The sequence below is a fragment of the Leptonychotes weddellii genome, chromosome 16 (assembly GCF_054177405.1).
Source record: "Leptonychotes weddellii isolate Sample4059 chromosome 16, ASM5417740v2, whole genome shotgun sequence".
Taxonomy (NCBI): Eukaryota; Metazoa; Chordata; class Mammalia; order Carnivora; family Phocidae; genus Leptonychotes; species Leptonychotes weddellii.
Window position 1 is genome coordinate 43,468,108 of NC_138384.1, and position 15,210 is coordinate 43,483,317.

Consider the following 15,210-nt stretch of genomic DNA (forward strand, 5'->3'; position numbering starts at 1 on the left):
GAGAGAGAGAATGAGAGACAGAGAGCACGAGAGGGAAGAGGACAGAGGGGGAAGCAGACGCCCCGCTGAGCAGGGAGCCCGATGCGGGACTCGATCCCGGGACTCCAGGATCATGACCTGAGCCGAAGGCAGTCGCTTAACCAACTGAGCCACCCAGGCGCCCGATGGTTTAATTTTTTTAAAAGATTTTATTTATTTATTTGAAAAGGAGAGAGCATGAGAGAAAGAGAGCACAAAGAGGGGGAGTGGCGGGCAGAGGGAGAGGGAGGGGGAGAAGCAGACTCCTGGCTGAGCACAGAGCCCAACACGGGGGTGGGTGGGGGTTGGGCCTTGATCCCAGGACTCTGGGATCATGACCTGAACCAAAGGCAGACGCTTAACCGACCGAGCCACCCAGGCGCCCCAATTGATGGGTTCATTAAAAGGCATCTTTTTCATATACCTGAATATATTGACTGTCTCCATCTCTCAATGATTCCAGCTTTTGTTAGGAGCCTACTATAAAAGTTTTTTATAAATAATTTTTATTTGTAAAATTGATTCATAAATACAGTTTTGTATTAGTCTCCTAGGAGAGCTGTAACAAAGTACCCAAAACTGGGTGGCTTAAGTAACAGAAATGAATTGTCTCACCGTTCTGGAGGCTACAGGTCCAAAGTCAAGGTGTTGGCAGGGTTGTGTTCCCTCCGAATGCACAAGGGAAGGATCTCTCCCAGGCCTCTCTCCTAGCTGCGGGTAGCCTCAGGAGTTTCCTGGCTTGTAGATGGCCATCTTTTCTCTGTGTATGGTCTTTTCTCTGTGTTTAAACTTCCCTGTTTTATAAAGACACCAGTCATTGGATTAGGGCCCATGCTAATGACCTCATTTTAACTTGATTATCTCTATGTAAAGACCTTATTTCCAAATAAGGTCACATTCTGAAGTACCAGGGGTTAGGACTCCAACGTATCTTTTTTGGAGCATAGGAGTCAACCCATAACAATTCTGTTACTTTTTGTAACTTTCTTCCTTCTAAATTTATTTTACTACTTGCTAGAGTCCATTCACTTCTAATTCTTTCAGAGAGCATTCTGCATAGTCATGTTCTGAGTCTTGCTACTCTCAAAATACTTTCATTTCATCCTCACAATTGGAATCTCCGATTCTGGGTTCCTAGTTATTTTTCTTGCAAAGTTAGAAGGTATTGGTACTCTGTCTCCCTGGCTTCTGGGTCGCTGATAGGAAGCATACCATTCCCCTGATTCCCTCCCTCCTACCTATGCAGGCTCATCACTGGGTGTAATTCCCCCCCAAGGTCATCTACTAGCAGTGTGACCTTGTGCCAGTAACTCAGCTTCTCTGTGTATATCAGTTTGCTCATCTCAAAATTGGGGATGGGGTGCCTGGCTGGCTCAGTCAGTAGAGCGAGCGACTTTTGATCTCCGGACTGTGAGTTTGAGCCCCACGTTGGATGTAGCGATTACTTCAAAATAAATAAGATTGGGGGGACGCCTGGGTGGATCAGTTGGTTAAGCGTCTACCTTCAGCTCAGGTCATGATCCCAGGGTCCTGGGATCTAGCCCCGCACCGGGCTCCCTGCTCGGTGGGAAGCCTGCTTCTCCCTCTCCCAGTCCCCCTGCTTGTGTTCCCTCTCTCACTGTCTCTCTCTCTTGCTGTCAAATAAATAAATAAATAAATAATCTTTAAAAAAATAAAAACAAATAAATAAATAAGATGGGGATAACAATAGTGGATGGATTCCGAGGATGAGTTACGAGGAACGTGCCTAAAACTGTACTTGGTACACAGTAGGTGCTTTATTTGAGTTTGTCATATATATAAAATAGCCCTAACCAAGTCCTGGACAGCAGGGGCTGGAGCTGTTGTGGCTATAGCAAGCAACTACACTGCTGGGAGCCTCAGTTTCCCCATCTGTACTGCTGAGGACTCAGTAAGACCACAGCGAACTGTATTGAGATGGACGGTTCACCCATTCCTCGAATACCTACATATTGAGCACGTACTATGGGCCAGGCAGCGGAGACACAGCGGTGAACAAGTCGGCCCAGGTCCCTGCCCTGTGGAGCTGATGGTCTCACGGAGGAGACACACCATGAGAAAGAAGCACACAAATCATAGTTTCAGGCGGCCACCTGGCTACGAAGAAGATAAAGCACGGTGCCGTGAAGCAGGTGATGCGGGAGGGGGGCTCACACTGTCACAGGATGAGAGCTCTGTAAATAATAAAAATATTGCCACCAACTGGAGTCCCATCAAAATAGGTTGAGCACTTAACTATGAGCTAAGGCCTCACAATAATCTTCCCCTTAGGTATCAATAGGTCATTTGACATATGAGGGGACTGAGGCCCCAGCGACACAGAGAAGGACCATGGAAATGTATCCCTGAAATCCAAGGGCAAGAGAGTGTATTCTAGAAGGAGGCCAACCTGGGCGGGACTTAGTTTCTCCCTTTGGGGAATGGAATTGCCAAACAAACCTGCAACTCGAGCCTTTTCCGCCAGGGGGCGATGGCGCCCCGCAAGAGGATTTGGGGTGTAGGGAGGCGGGGAGCTGCTCCTCCAGAATCCCCCCGCCCCGCCCCGGGACAAGACCCCGCGCAGGCGGCCCCTTCGCTACTTCCGACTCGACAAAGGCCCCGCCGCGTGCGGTTAATGTGACGCTGAGCCTGTTAGTATTAGTTCGCGTGCGGCAAAGTTGCCCTCGGTTCTACATCATTTCCAAGTTTGATTTCTACTCGATTCGCCAACAGAACTTTCGGATCCTGGATTCGAAGCTTCCCGGCTCCCATGGTTGAGAGCTTGAGTACTCCACCTGTCCTCACTCTGATTCCGCGTCTCCTTCCAAACGCTCCAAGTTCAAATCCCACCTGCAATTCCAGTTCCCCGGGTGACTTCTCGAATCTGGCCCCTGCTCCAGTCCCAAACCTTCCCCTAATCCTAACTTTTTGAGTTTCCTCTGCGCGTCGGAGGCATTGGAGTGGGGATGGAGAATATTGGGACCCCCGCCCCTAATTCCGCCGGAGGAACTCTGGGCGGGGGGCACAGGGCCGCCATCCGAAGGCTCTGGAAGCGTGGGTGCGGCCGAGGGGCGCAGTGACCAGGCCGGCTTCCCCACCCGCCTCTAAACTTAGCCGCAGTGACGCGCGGCCCGGCGATCGCGCGGCGGGGCTGGGGACGCAGGGGGGCCAGAGCGGAGGGGGGCGGCTCTGCTCCGCGAGCCTCTATTTATAGCGCCCGGAGCCCGAAATAGCGCCGAGCGGAGCGGCCTGCATGACGCGGGAGCCGCCGGGGACTGACTCACCCGGCCCCGAGCGGCGGCCCCCGGATGGGGGGCAGTGGAGGCGCCCGGCCGCGACCCCGCGCTGTCCCGGGCACCCCTTCTGCCGGGCCGTCCCAAGTTTGCACCGGTCGCTGGGGTTGGATATGCAGCAAAAGGGAGAATCTGCAGCACGAGCGACTGAGGTTAGATCAGAGGTGGGACTTCCCCCGAAGGGCCCAGAACCAAGGAACTAACTTTATTTTTTTAAGTAAGCTCTATGCCCAATGCGGGGCTTGAGCTCACGACCCTGAGATCCAGAGTCGCATGCTCTACGGACTGAGCCAGCCAGGCGCCCCTCCAGGAACTAACTTTTTACAAAAAGAGAGGTTGGGAAGGAAGGGATATTTAAAACAAAACAACAAAACAACAACAACAAAAAAAAACACCCCAAATATGCACACCTATTTCCCACCAACAACAGGACCAAAGCATCTTGGGGGCAGAGAAACGCAATAACCTGGCGTTCGCCAGTTCGCCAGACCAGAGCTGTCCCCCTCTCTACGGCTCCTTGCATGCTCCTCCCACTGCCTAGAATGCCCTTGCCTGTTTCCCCATTTTTAAGAACTCATGTCCCTGTGTCCCTTCGGGTACCTGGTGCTAAGGTCAGTCCCTCACAAATGAAAACTCTGTGACCCACAAGGACAGGGCCACGCCTCTCTCAGTCATCACCGCGTCCCTAGCACTGCCCAGCACAAGACAGGCCTCAGGGGAAATTAACTACATGCATAAAAATTGTTGGTAATAAAATGATGTTTCCCAAATTATAATAGCAAATGTTTATTGTATGCTACATGCCAGACATGAGTCAGAGAGTCATCTCCTCTGGGTCTCACTATAACCTTAGTAGGGAGAGGTGCTTTTACTATTTTACTACTATCCCCACGTTAGAGATGAAGAAACCACAGCTCAGAGAATATCTGAGCTCAGAGAGTATCTCAGCTCAGAGAACATAAAACTCATCTTGTTCGTAGTCAGAGCTTTCTTTTGAACCAGGTCACCTGGTCCCCAAAGGTGTTCAGTTTCCCAGGATACTGTCTCTAGGCTTTATTGAACCCGAAGCTAAGGAATGATTCTCAAACTGCAGTCCACGGAATCTTGGGGGGGGGGTTCCCCAGCATTCTTTCAAGGGGTTCAAGAGGTTAAGATGTTTATAATAATATTAAGACACTTACCTGCCTTTTTCACATTCACAGTGCAGTCTGTATAATATCACACTTAACACAGCAGCAGATAGGAGGACACACAGCTCTCTTTTGTTGAGCCAGACATTAAAGTGATCTGCAAAAATTATAAAACGATGTCCCTCTTCTCATTAAATTTTTTCTTGTTTTGGAGTATATGGTTATTTCAATTAAAAAATATATGATTTTATGTTGACATGAAATTGTTTATTTTTTTAGCTTGTATTTTTTTTAAGATTTTATTTATTCGTTTGAGAGAGAGAGCAGAGAGAGAGAGAACGCGCACGAGCAGGGGTGAAGGGCAGAGGGAAGAGGGACAAGTAGACTCCCCGCTAAGCAGGGAGCCTGACACAGGGCTTGGTCCCAGGACCCTGGGATCATGACCTGAGCAGAAGGCAGATGCTTAACCAACTGAGCCGCCCAGGCGCCCCTAAATTACTTTTTTAAATTTTTTTTTTAATTTTGACTCTTTAAATTATTTATTTTTTTAATGAATCAAATGTTTTTTAAATTTCTTAGTTTTAATTTATAATGCAATAAATATTGAAAGATATAATGCACATTAAAAATAACTCTTTGAAGGAAAAAAAAATCCCAACTCTTTGGAGTCCTCAATAATTTTTAAGAGCATAAGGGGTCCTGAGACCAAAAAGTTTACAAATCACTGAACTAATAATCATATACACCTGATAAGTGTTATATAACGGACAAGGATGTGAAACATTGGGGCGCCTGGGTGGCTCAGCCGGTTAAGCGTCTGCCTTCAGCTCAGGTCATGATCCCAGGGTCCTGAGATAGAGCCCCGCATCGGGCTCCTTGCTCGGCGGGGAGCCTGCTTCTCCCTCTCCCACTCCCCCTGCTTGTGCTCTCTCTCTCTGTCAAATAAATAAATAACATCTTTTAAAAAAAGAAGAAGAATGTGGAACATCATTTCAACTGAGGACAGGAGAGGTTTCTCTGTCAAAGGAACATTTAAGAAGAGATCTAAAGGGGCACCTGGCTGGCTCAGGCAGTAGAGCATGCAACTCTTGATCTTGGGGTTGTGCTTTCAAGTCCCACAATTGGGTGTGGAGCCTACTTAAATAAATAAATACACACATACCTACATACATATATAAAATAAAAGACCTAAAGAATGGGGCGCCTGGGTGGCTCAGTTGGTTAAGCGACTGCCTTCGGCTCAGATCATGATCCTGGAGTCCCGGGATCGAGTCCCGCATTGGGCTCCCTGCTCAGTAGGGAGTCTGCTTCTCCCTCTGACCTTCCTCCTTCTCATGCTCTCTGTCTCTCATTCTCTCTCTCTCAAATAAATAAATAAAATCTTTAAAAAAAAAAAAAAAGACCTAAAGAATGAATGGGAATTGGCTAGGTGAAGGGTGGGAGAGCTTTCAAGGTGGTAGGAATGGCTTGTGCAAAGATCCTGTGGTAAGAAATTGGCTAGGTGAGTTTGAAAAACACAAGGCTAAGCAATCAAGGGACCAGATTTTGTAAGGCCTTGAAAGCTACAGTTAGTACTTTAGATTTTATTCTGAGTGGAGAATGAACTGTAAGGGAAGCAAGGATGGAAGCAGGAAGACCAGTGAGAAAGTGACTACCAGTAAGATGGTAACCTGGACTAGGGTGACAGATAGTCAATGGCAAAGCTTAGGTTTGAGGGACTAGCAGTAACAGGAACCAGAATTGCAGACTGGGGAAGAAAGATGAGAATTCTGGCTGAGCCTCCTCAGGTTGTTGAAACCTTTGCGACATCCCAGGGGGAAGGTCAAAGAGACAGAAGGGAGTTCCAGGTTCAAGACTAAAATCCGAGAGTCACAAGGGGGCACCTTGGTGGCTCAGTCGGTTGAACATCCAACTCTTCGTTTTGGCTCAGGTCATGATCTCAGGGTTGTGGGATCAAGCCCCATGTCTGGCTCAGTGTGAAGTCGGCTTGTTCCTCTCCCTCTGCTCCTCCCCCCACTCGCACTTTCTCTCTCAGATAAATAAATACACTCTATAAAAAAAAAAATCTGAGGGGCGCCTGGGTGGCTTAGTCGTTAAGCATCTGCCTTTGGCTCAGGTCATGATCCCAGGGTCCTGGGATTGAGCCCCGCATCGGGCTCCCTGCTCTGCGGGAAGCCTGCTTCTCCTTCTCCCACTCCCCCTGCTTGTGTTCCCTCTCTCACTGTGTCTCTCTCTGTCAGATAAATAAATAAAATCTTAAAAAAAAAATCTGAGAGTCACCAGTGTCCATGCAGGTGGTATTTGTCTAGTTTGTTAACTCCATATTTTTATTATAATTTCTAGATGATTACTGCTATTAAACATTGTTGATTAGAGACCTACAACTGTTGGGCCCCTGGCTGGCTCAGTCAGAAGAGCTCGCGACTCTTGATCTTGGGGTTGTGAGTTTGAGTCCCACCCTGGATGTAGAGTTTACTTAAAGATCTTTTTTTTAAAAAGATTTTATTTATTTATTTGACAGAGAGAGACAGCGAGAGAGGGAACACAAGCAGCGGGAGTGGGAGAGGGAGAGGCAGGCTTCCCGCTGAGCAGGGGGCTGGATGCAGGGCTCAGTCCCAGGACCCTGGGATCATGACCTGAGCCAAAGGCAGATGCTTAACGACTGAACCACCCAGGCGCCCCGAGTTCACTTAAAAATCTTAAAAACAAAACAAAAGATTTCTAACTATCTTTGTATTTTTTTTTAATATTTTATTTATTTGAGAGAGAGAGTGAGAGAGAAGGGGTAGGGTCAGAGGGAGAAGCAGACTCCTCGCCAAGCAGGGAGCCCGATGCAGGACTCGATCCCGGGACTCCAGGATCATGACCTGAGCCAAAGGCAGTCGCTTAACCGACTGAGCCACCCAGGCGCCCTATCTTTGTATTTTTAATAACAGATAAAATTCTATTAACACAAATATTTGGTGGTTGGCCTTCTAACAGGCAATCTGGCCAAATTCTCATACTAAAACAGTTTGCTGATCCTTTTAGTTTTTCCTTGAAGATGATCCAAATGGCAGTTTTCTCTCTTGCCTTCTGATCTTTCCATCTCATTTATTTTTCTTGTCTTATAGCATTTGCAAAGACTTCCAGGACTGTGTCAAATGGTAAAGTTGATTGATTCTCATGCACTGTACATCACAATCCTCTAAGATGACTTATCTCATTATGCCCATTTTATAGAGGGAGAAGCTGAGGCAGAGAGAAGTTACTCTCTTGCCCAAGGCCACACAAACAGTCAAACCAGGATTCCAACCAAAGCTTGTGTTCTCAACCACCGCCTTAAAAGAAAACTCAACAAGCATTCTATATATTTTTTCCAACAGGCAAAATACCCTGCAAGTTTCCACAGGGACCTCTGAATCTTGGATGAGGAAGGTGGGGGAGTGCTGAGGTCTGGTTCTGGCTCCGCCCCCTTGCCTAGACTCAGTTTCTTCTTGTGATGGAGGGTTGGAAGAGATGGTATCTGAAAGCCACAGAAACTCCGCCTTTGGAGTGGAGGAGACAGGCCCCCAAATAGATTGTATTCATTTCCTGTGGCTGCCTAACAAAGTACCACAAACTTGGGTACTGCTTGGTGGCTTAAAACAACAGAAATTTATTCTCTCACCGTTCTAGAGGCCGGAAATCCTAAATCCAGGTGTCTGGCAGCAGGGCCACACTCCCCACGCCCCCCGAAGATTCTGGGGAGATCCTTCCTTGCCTCTTGCAGCTTCTGGTGACTCCAGGCACTCCTGGGGCTTATGGCCAGATCACTCCAGTTTCTGTGTTGGTCTTCACGAAGCTTCTCCTCTACTATCTGTGTCCAATCGCCCTCTGCTTTTCTCTTGTGAGGACACTCGCTGTTGGGTTGAGGGGCTGCTTGGATAATCCAAAATGATCTCATCTTGAGAGCCTTCCCTTAATTACATCTGCAGAGACCCTTTGTTCAAATCAGCTCACATCCACAGGGCTCAGGTGGACATATCTTGGGCGGGGAAGGGGTGCATCATTCAACCCATTACACAGATCAAACGAGAAAACTGAGAACAGGGAAGTACGCGGCAGAGTTTGGACGGGGAGGTGTCCAGAGCTTTGTGATTGCCCGTTCCAGCGTGGAATGGTGGAGCCCCCTCCCTTGAGAACCCAGGTGACCTGTATGTCCTACACAAGGCTGTTAGAGGTTGTGTGTGCTGCCTACGTACTCCGGACATCTTCCACTTCGAGGATGGGAAGTCTTGAAGGGAGTTTTCCTTCTTCAACTGTTTTAAAGATTTTATTTATTTGAGAGAGAGAGAGCAGGGGGAAGAGCAGAGGGAGAACAAGCAGACTCCATGCCGGGCACAGAGCCCCATGGGGGGCTTGATCTCATGACCCTGAGATCATGACCTGAGCAGAAACCAAGAGCGGGATGCCTAACTGACTGAGCCACCCAGGTGTCCCCCATTCTTCAACTGTGGGGTCGAGGGACCTTCTCTTGCACAAAAACTCCAAACAATAGTAAAAGCACTTTACAATAGTAAAGCAACAATAGTAAAAACACTCACACAGCACTTAATTATGCCAAGCTCCATTCTAAGTGTATATTTTTATTTTTTTAAAGATTTTATTTATTTATTTGAGAGAATGAGAGAGAGCCCAAGAGGGGGTAGGGTCAGAGGGAGAAGCAGACTCCCTCCTCAGGGAGCCTGATGCAGGACTCGATCCCGGGACTCCGGGATCATGACCTGAGCCAAAAGCAGTCGATTAACCAACTGAGCCACCTAGGCACCCTAAGTCCCTAAGTGTTTAATATCTATTAGCTCACTTAATCCCCACAAAATCCCTATGAGTTCCTTTTACAGAAGAATAAACTGAGGTGCCAAGAGGTTGGAATTACAGGTTGGAAGTCACAGAGCCAATATTAGAACCCCGCAGTCTGGCTTCAGAGTCTAGGGTCTTTTTTTTTTCTTTTTTTTTTAAGATTTTATTTATTTGTTTGACAGAGAGAGAGAGTACATGCACATGAGCAGAGGAGAGACAGAAGCAGACTCCCTGCTGAACAGGGAGCCTGGTGTGGGACTTGATCCCAGGACCCTGAGATCATGACCTGAGCCAAAGGCAGATGCTTAATTGACTGAGCCACCCAGGGGCCCCAGAGTCTAGGGTCTTGACTGTAAGCCAAGACACTGTCTCTTGGGGGCACACTGTCATGTGTTAAATCTGGACTTTGAGGGGAGCACCTGGATGGCTCAGTCAGTTAAGTGGCTGGCTCTTGATTTCAGCTCAGGTCATGATCTCAGGGTCGTGAGATTGAGCCCCATGTGGGGCTCCACATTTCAACACAAAGTCGGCTTGAGATTCTCTCTCTCCCTCTGTCCCTCCCCCTGCTCCCTCTCTCCCCTTCTCTCTCCCTCTCTCTCTGAAATAAATAAATAAATCTTCAGGGGCAAATAAATAAATAAAAATATTTATTTGACAGAGAGAGACACAACTAGAGAGGGAACACAAGCAGGGGGAGTGGGAGAAGCAGGCTCCCAGCTGAGCAAGGAGCCGGATGTGGGCCTGGAACCCAGGACCCTGGGATCATGACCTGAGCCGAAGGCAGACGCTTAACGACTTGAGCACCAGGCGCCCCTTAAAAAATCTTTTAAAAAAATCTGGACTTTGGGGCACCTGGCTGGCTCATTCCGAAGGACATGTGACTCTTGATCTTGGGGTTGTGAGTTTGAGCCTCATGTTGGGTGTAGAGACTATTAAAAAAATAAACTTAAAAAATTGTGGATATTAAGTACACGTTGATATAATGTTTGCATATATTTGGTTAAATAATATACACAAACAGAATTATTTTCACCTGTTTCTTTTTACTTTTTTTTAGGGTGGCTACTAGAACATTCAAACTTAAACACGCGGCCTGCATCGTATTTTTCACGGGCAACTCTGGTCCATGGAATTTGCCCTCAGCACATTCTCCATCTGGGGCCACTGAACCTCGGGATTTCTTATGATCTGCTAGAATAATCCATGCCAGAAGTACCTTCAAGTGGAGTGACTGACACTCGTGTCAAAACGTGGCCTCTAAAGGATGTTCTGATATCCTTGCTGCCATCAGGCCCAGATTGAGAGGATTTTCTGGCCACTCTGTATATAGAGTTTATTTTTTATTCATAAATTACCTAAGTGTGTGTCTCTACTGAAAATGCTATAAAATAAACTCTTACAAAGCTGAGATAAATACTCAACATAACTGGACAAGTCAGGCTGCCTCAAGGTTGAGAATTCACGTCCTGACTCTGTCCCTTCCCTGGCTGTGATTCCTTTGGTAAGTCACTTGTCTTCACTAGGGCTCAGTTCCTTCATCCAGAAAGTGGGAATGTTTGTTTCTGGCCCTGAGGGGTATTGGGGGAACTCCGTGAGGTAAATGTGCAAGGCGGGGGCGGGGGGGGGGGAGATGGCGCGCCTGGATGGCTCCGTCGGTTAATGTCTGCCTTCAGCTCGGGTCATGATCCCAGGGTCCTGAGATCGAGCCCCACATCAGGCTCCCCGCTCAGTGGGGAGTCTGCTTCTCCCCTTCCTTCCAGCTCGTGCTCTCTCTCACTATCTCTGTCTCTCTCAAATTAATAAATAAATTAAATATTTTTAAAAAATAATAAAAGATAGGGCGCCTGGGTGGCTCAGTCGTTAAGCGTCTGCCTTCGGCTCAGGTCGTGATCCCAGAGTCCTGGCATCGAGCCCCACATCGGGCTCCCCGCACCGCGGGGAAGCCTGCTTCTCCCTCTCCTACTCCCCCTGCTTGTGTTCCCTCTCTCACTATGTCTCTCTCTGTCAAATAATAAATAAAATCTTTAAAAAATAATAATAATAATAAAAGATAGAATGAAGAGGAGGGACAAGCTATGGGGGGAAACAGAAAGAAGGCATCCAGGATGAGGCCAGGCCTGTGGTCCAGGAGACAGGGTCAGTGGTGGGCCTATGCCTGAGCTGGGGACCCTGGAGGAGGAGGCACAGGGAGCTGCAGAGGTCAGGGTGAAATCCTGTGGGACATCCAAGAGGAGGCATCCAAGAGCTGCCAGACACTTGGGTCTAGAGTGCAGAAGAGATGGCAGAGCTGAGAGCGGGAGGCTGTCAGAGCTCAGACAGGGCTGAAATCCTGACAGTGGGAGAAGGTGGAGGGTGCAGCAGGGTAACCTCACATCAGCCAGCCAGGACTGTGGGAAGTGGCCTGGCCCAGGAGAGCAGCCTCAGGCCCCAGGTTCTCATGTCGGTCTACGCCTTGGGGACATGGAGATGGGCAGATCCAGAGCCCACAGGAGTGCCCGATCAGTGGAAGTGCCCAGACTCACACAAGCAGTCCATGCCTCCATGGGGGGGGGGGGTGATGAATGCGGGCTCCAGGAAGTACAGAGATCTATTTCCAAGGACTAGGGACAGTGGAAGCATCAGGACCAGTTTCTGGAGAGGGCTTGGAGAGGGAAAGTGAATTAATCAGAAGTCTCTCAGCTTCAAGAGCAAACATGTTTAGGGAAATGTATCGTCTCACATTACAAAAGGAAAAAAAAAAAGGCCAAGGGGTCACACCGGCTTCAGCCACAGCTTGATCCAGGAGCTCAAATATGATATGAAGTCACTGTCCAATCTCAGGGTTCCATATTTGTCTGATTTTTTTTCTCTGGAGGACTTTCCTTGAGGTAGTAAACGTGGCCCCAGCAGCTTAGGGCTCACATCCCACCCTCTTAGTGACCCCAAAGGGAAGAAAGGTCTCCTGCCCAGGGGTTCCATTACTCACAAACTGGATTGGACCACATGTTTACCCTTGAAACAAGCACTGTGATCAGAAGGCAGAAGAACTGGAATGCTCTGATTGGCTGGGCCTGGATCATGTTCCCTTCCCCAGAAAGGGAGAGTGGGGTGAGATAAACAGGTGTACTGAAATTTAGAAAGGGGTGGTTTCCCAAAGGACAAGCAGAGGCAGAAGGCTGGCAAAGCTACAGATATCCATGTGGCTGGGAGAAATGGGAGGTGGGGAAACAGCTTCCTCACCTGTTAATAGAGCATGGGAATAGTACCTTATCTCTTAGGTCTAGAGAGAAGATTCAGTGAAATAATGCAGGTGAGGCATTTAGCAGACTTTTCTGCGAAGAACAGGCTAGGTGCTGAATAAATAGCACCTTTTTTTTTTTAAGATTTTAAGTAATCTCTACACCCAACGTGGGGCTGAACTTACAGCCTGAGATCAAGAGTCACACACTCATGGGAGCCAACCAGGCGCTCCTGCAGCTATAATTTTTAAAACAGTAATCAATATTACCACCGCTGAGGATGGACGGTACCTATATGCTGGGAGGTAATAAGCTCCCAGGCACTGGATGAGACCTAGAGTTGAACAATCATACACTGGAAGATCATGTAGTCTACATTCTGCAAGCTCAGTGCCCAACTGGTTTCTCTCCAGGCTGGGTTTTTTTTTTAAGATTTTATTTATTTGACAGAGAGAGACACAGAGAGAGAGGGAACACAAGCAGGGGGAGTAGGAGAGGGAGAAGCAGGCTTCCCGCTGAGCAGAGAGCCTGATGTGGGGCTCGATCCCAGGACCCGGGGACCATGACCCGAGCCAAAGGCAGATGCTTAACAACTGAGCCACCCAAGCGCCCCCTTTTTTTTTTCTTAAATAAAGATTTTTATTTATTTATTTGAGAGAGAGAGAGAACGAGCAGTGGGGAGGGGCAGAGGGAGAGAGGAAGAGAAGCAGACTCCCTGCTGAGCAGGAATCACCATTTGGGGCTCCGTCCCAGGACACAGAGATTATGACCTGAACTGAAGGCAGCCGCTTAACTGACTAAGCCACCCAGGTGTCCTCTCTCCAGGCTTCTGCCTCCAGGTCTGTGAAATGGGATGAGGGGGTTGAATTAAAACACAAGGTCGGGTCACCTTGGTGGCTCAGTTGGTTAAGCGCCTGCCTTTGGCTGGGGTCATGATCCCAGAGTCCTGGGATCGAGTCCTGAATGGAGCTTTTTGCTCAGCCGGGAGCCTGCTTCTCCCTCTGTCTGCCACTCCCCCTGCTTGTGTTCTCTATCTCTGACAAATAAATAAATAAATAAATAAATAAATAAATAAATAAATAAATAAAATCTTTAACAAAAATAAAACACAAGGTCGTTTTAGATGCCCCTTCTCATCAGGTTGCAGCCACATCACTTCCTCAGAAAAAGGCCTTGCCTGACTACTCTTGCCAAAATATCCTCATTCATTCATTCATTCATTCATTCAGGTAATCTCTATACCCAGTGTGGGGCTCAAACTCACCACTCTGAGGTCAAGAATCACATGCTCTACCTCCGACTGAGCCAGCCAGCCGCCCCATCCCCCTTTATTTTAATATATCATCCCATCTTACTTTCCTTACAGCACTTATTACAATCTGAAAACATCTTATTTACTTTCTGTCTCCCCATTAGAACATTAGCCTCACGAGGTCAGGACTCTCTGTCTGTCTTGTTCACTGCTCTGCCCAGGTCACCCGCCACAGTGCCCGGCACACGGCCCACCCTTGATAAACATCCGTTGAATAACGAGATAAATACCACTTCTGAGAGGTAGTGAGTTCCCCATTAAGAGAGGTAGCCAGGCTGAAGCAGAGGGATCGTACCTCGCAATTCATGCTGCAAGGCCCCAACCCGGGTCCTCTCCAGCCTCAGTTTCCTCATTAATAAAATGGGTCCGCGGGCGGATGGACCCCTGGCTCGGCTCCTGCCTGCGATCCCCGCGGGGGCCGCCAGGGGGCGCGGCGTCTCTGCCCAAAGCCCGTCTGCGGCCGCCCGAGCCCCGGTGGACGCGTCCCGACGTTCCTGGAACGTTCTGAGCCCCGGCGAGCGGAACCCGGGAGGCTCGAGCGGATGCGAGGCGTCCGGAGCCGGCGGGCCGGGCTCCTCGCCGCGCAGGGGGGCGGGCGGGAGGGAGGTGACTCAGGCGCGCGCCCCCGGCCCCCAGTTCTCGCGAGGGGGCGCGCACGGCCTCGGGAACCCGCGCGGCGCCGCGTCCATTTTTACCCGAGCGCCGCTAAAAATAGTCGCCGCGCTCGGAGCCGAGCCCGAAATAGCGGCCCCCAGATAAGGCAGGACGACTCAGCGCTTCCGGGGAGCGGAAGGGGAGGCAGCGGGGGGCGGAGGATGGTGCCGGGCTCCGCGGGGCCTCGCCGCGCAGTCCCGGCCGGTACCCGCCCCCCCGCCCTGGCCACCGCGCTGCCCCCAGCCTGTCCCCAGCCTGGCTTCACCCCCCCACACTGCCCCCCTCGCATTGCCCATCTCCTGTCCCCGTCCACCCTCAGCTTCCCCTCCATCCCTCATCCCTGACCGCTGGCCCTCCTCTCCCCTTCCCTCTCCCAATCTTCAGTCCCAGCCCTGCCCTGCGACCGTGTCCCCAACGGGTATTCATCCCCAGCCCTCAACCTGCCCGTCCCGGAGCCCTGGCCCTATTCTCCCTCAGCCACAGCACCGATCTGTTGCCTTTCTGAATCTGCCTCTGCCCCCCTCCCCATCCCGTTTCTCAGCCCAACTTCTGACGGGCAGGGGTGGGTTGCGGGGGAGATGGGGAGATCACAGGAAATCAGACAAGCTGAGTGTTGGTGGGGAGGCTCTTTGACTTCTTGGTTTGTTTCTACAGTGGACCCGGTAGGTTTAGGTCTGGGTCTGTGTCAGTTTCCTCACCCGATGCCCAGCGTTAGGATTCAGGCTGGGGCCAAGACACGGGTCTTCCGTCACCAATATTGGGGT

At 49.5% G+C, this 15,210-nt stretch overlaps 1 protein-coding gene and 2 long non-coding RNA genes across 3 annotated transcripts in view; 2 read left to right on the top strand and 1 right to left on the bottom strand.

Moving 5' to 3' along the window:
* The first annotated feature begins 2,973 nt into the window (after positions 1 to 2,973).
* The window catches only part of VASP (vasodilator stimulated phosphoprotein), a 68,043-nt gene continuing 55,806 nt past the window's right edge, over positions 2,974 to 15,210 (top strand). The window contains exon 1 of the mRNA XM_081807121.1: positions 2,974 to 2,978. The gene's annotated coding sequence lies outside the window, so the exon portion shown is untranslated. The remainder of the gene's footprint in view (positions 2,979 to 15,210) is intronic.
* On the bottom strand, positions 3,306 to 14,362 carry LOC145717616 (uncharacterized). Its single transcript, XR_014140956.1, has 3 exons — positions 14,088 to 14,362; positions 4,493 to 4,598; positions 3,306 to 3,443 (listed from the first exon to the last, which is right to left on the bottom strand). It is a non-coding gene; the product is annotated as an uncharacterized LOC145717616 (long non-coding RNA).
* Positions 3,376 to 10,700, top strand: LOC115942728 (uncharacterized). The gene is made up of 2 exons (XR_014140957.1): positions 3,376 to 3,463; positions 10,320 to 10,700. It is a non-coding gene; the product is annotated as an uncharacterized LOC115942728 (long non-coding RNA).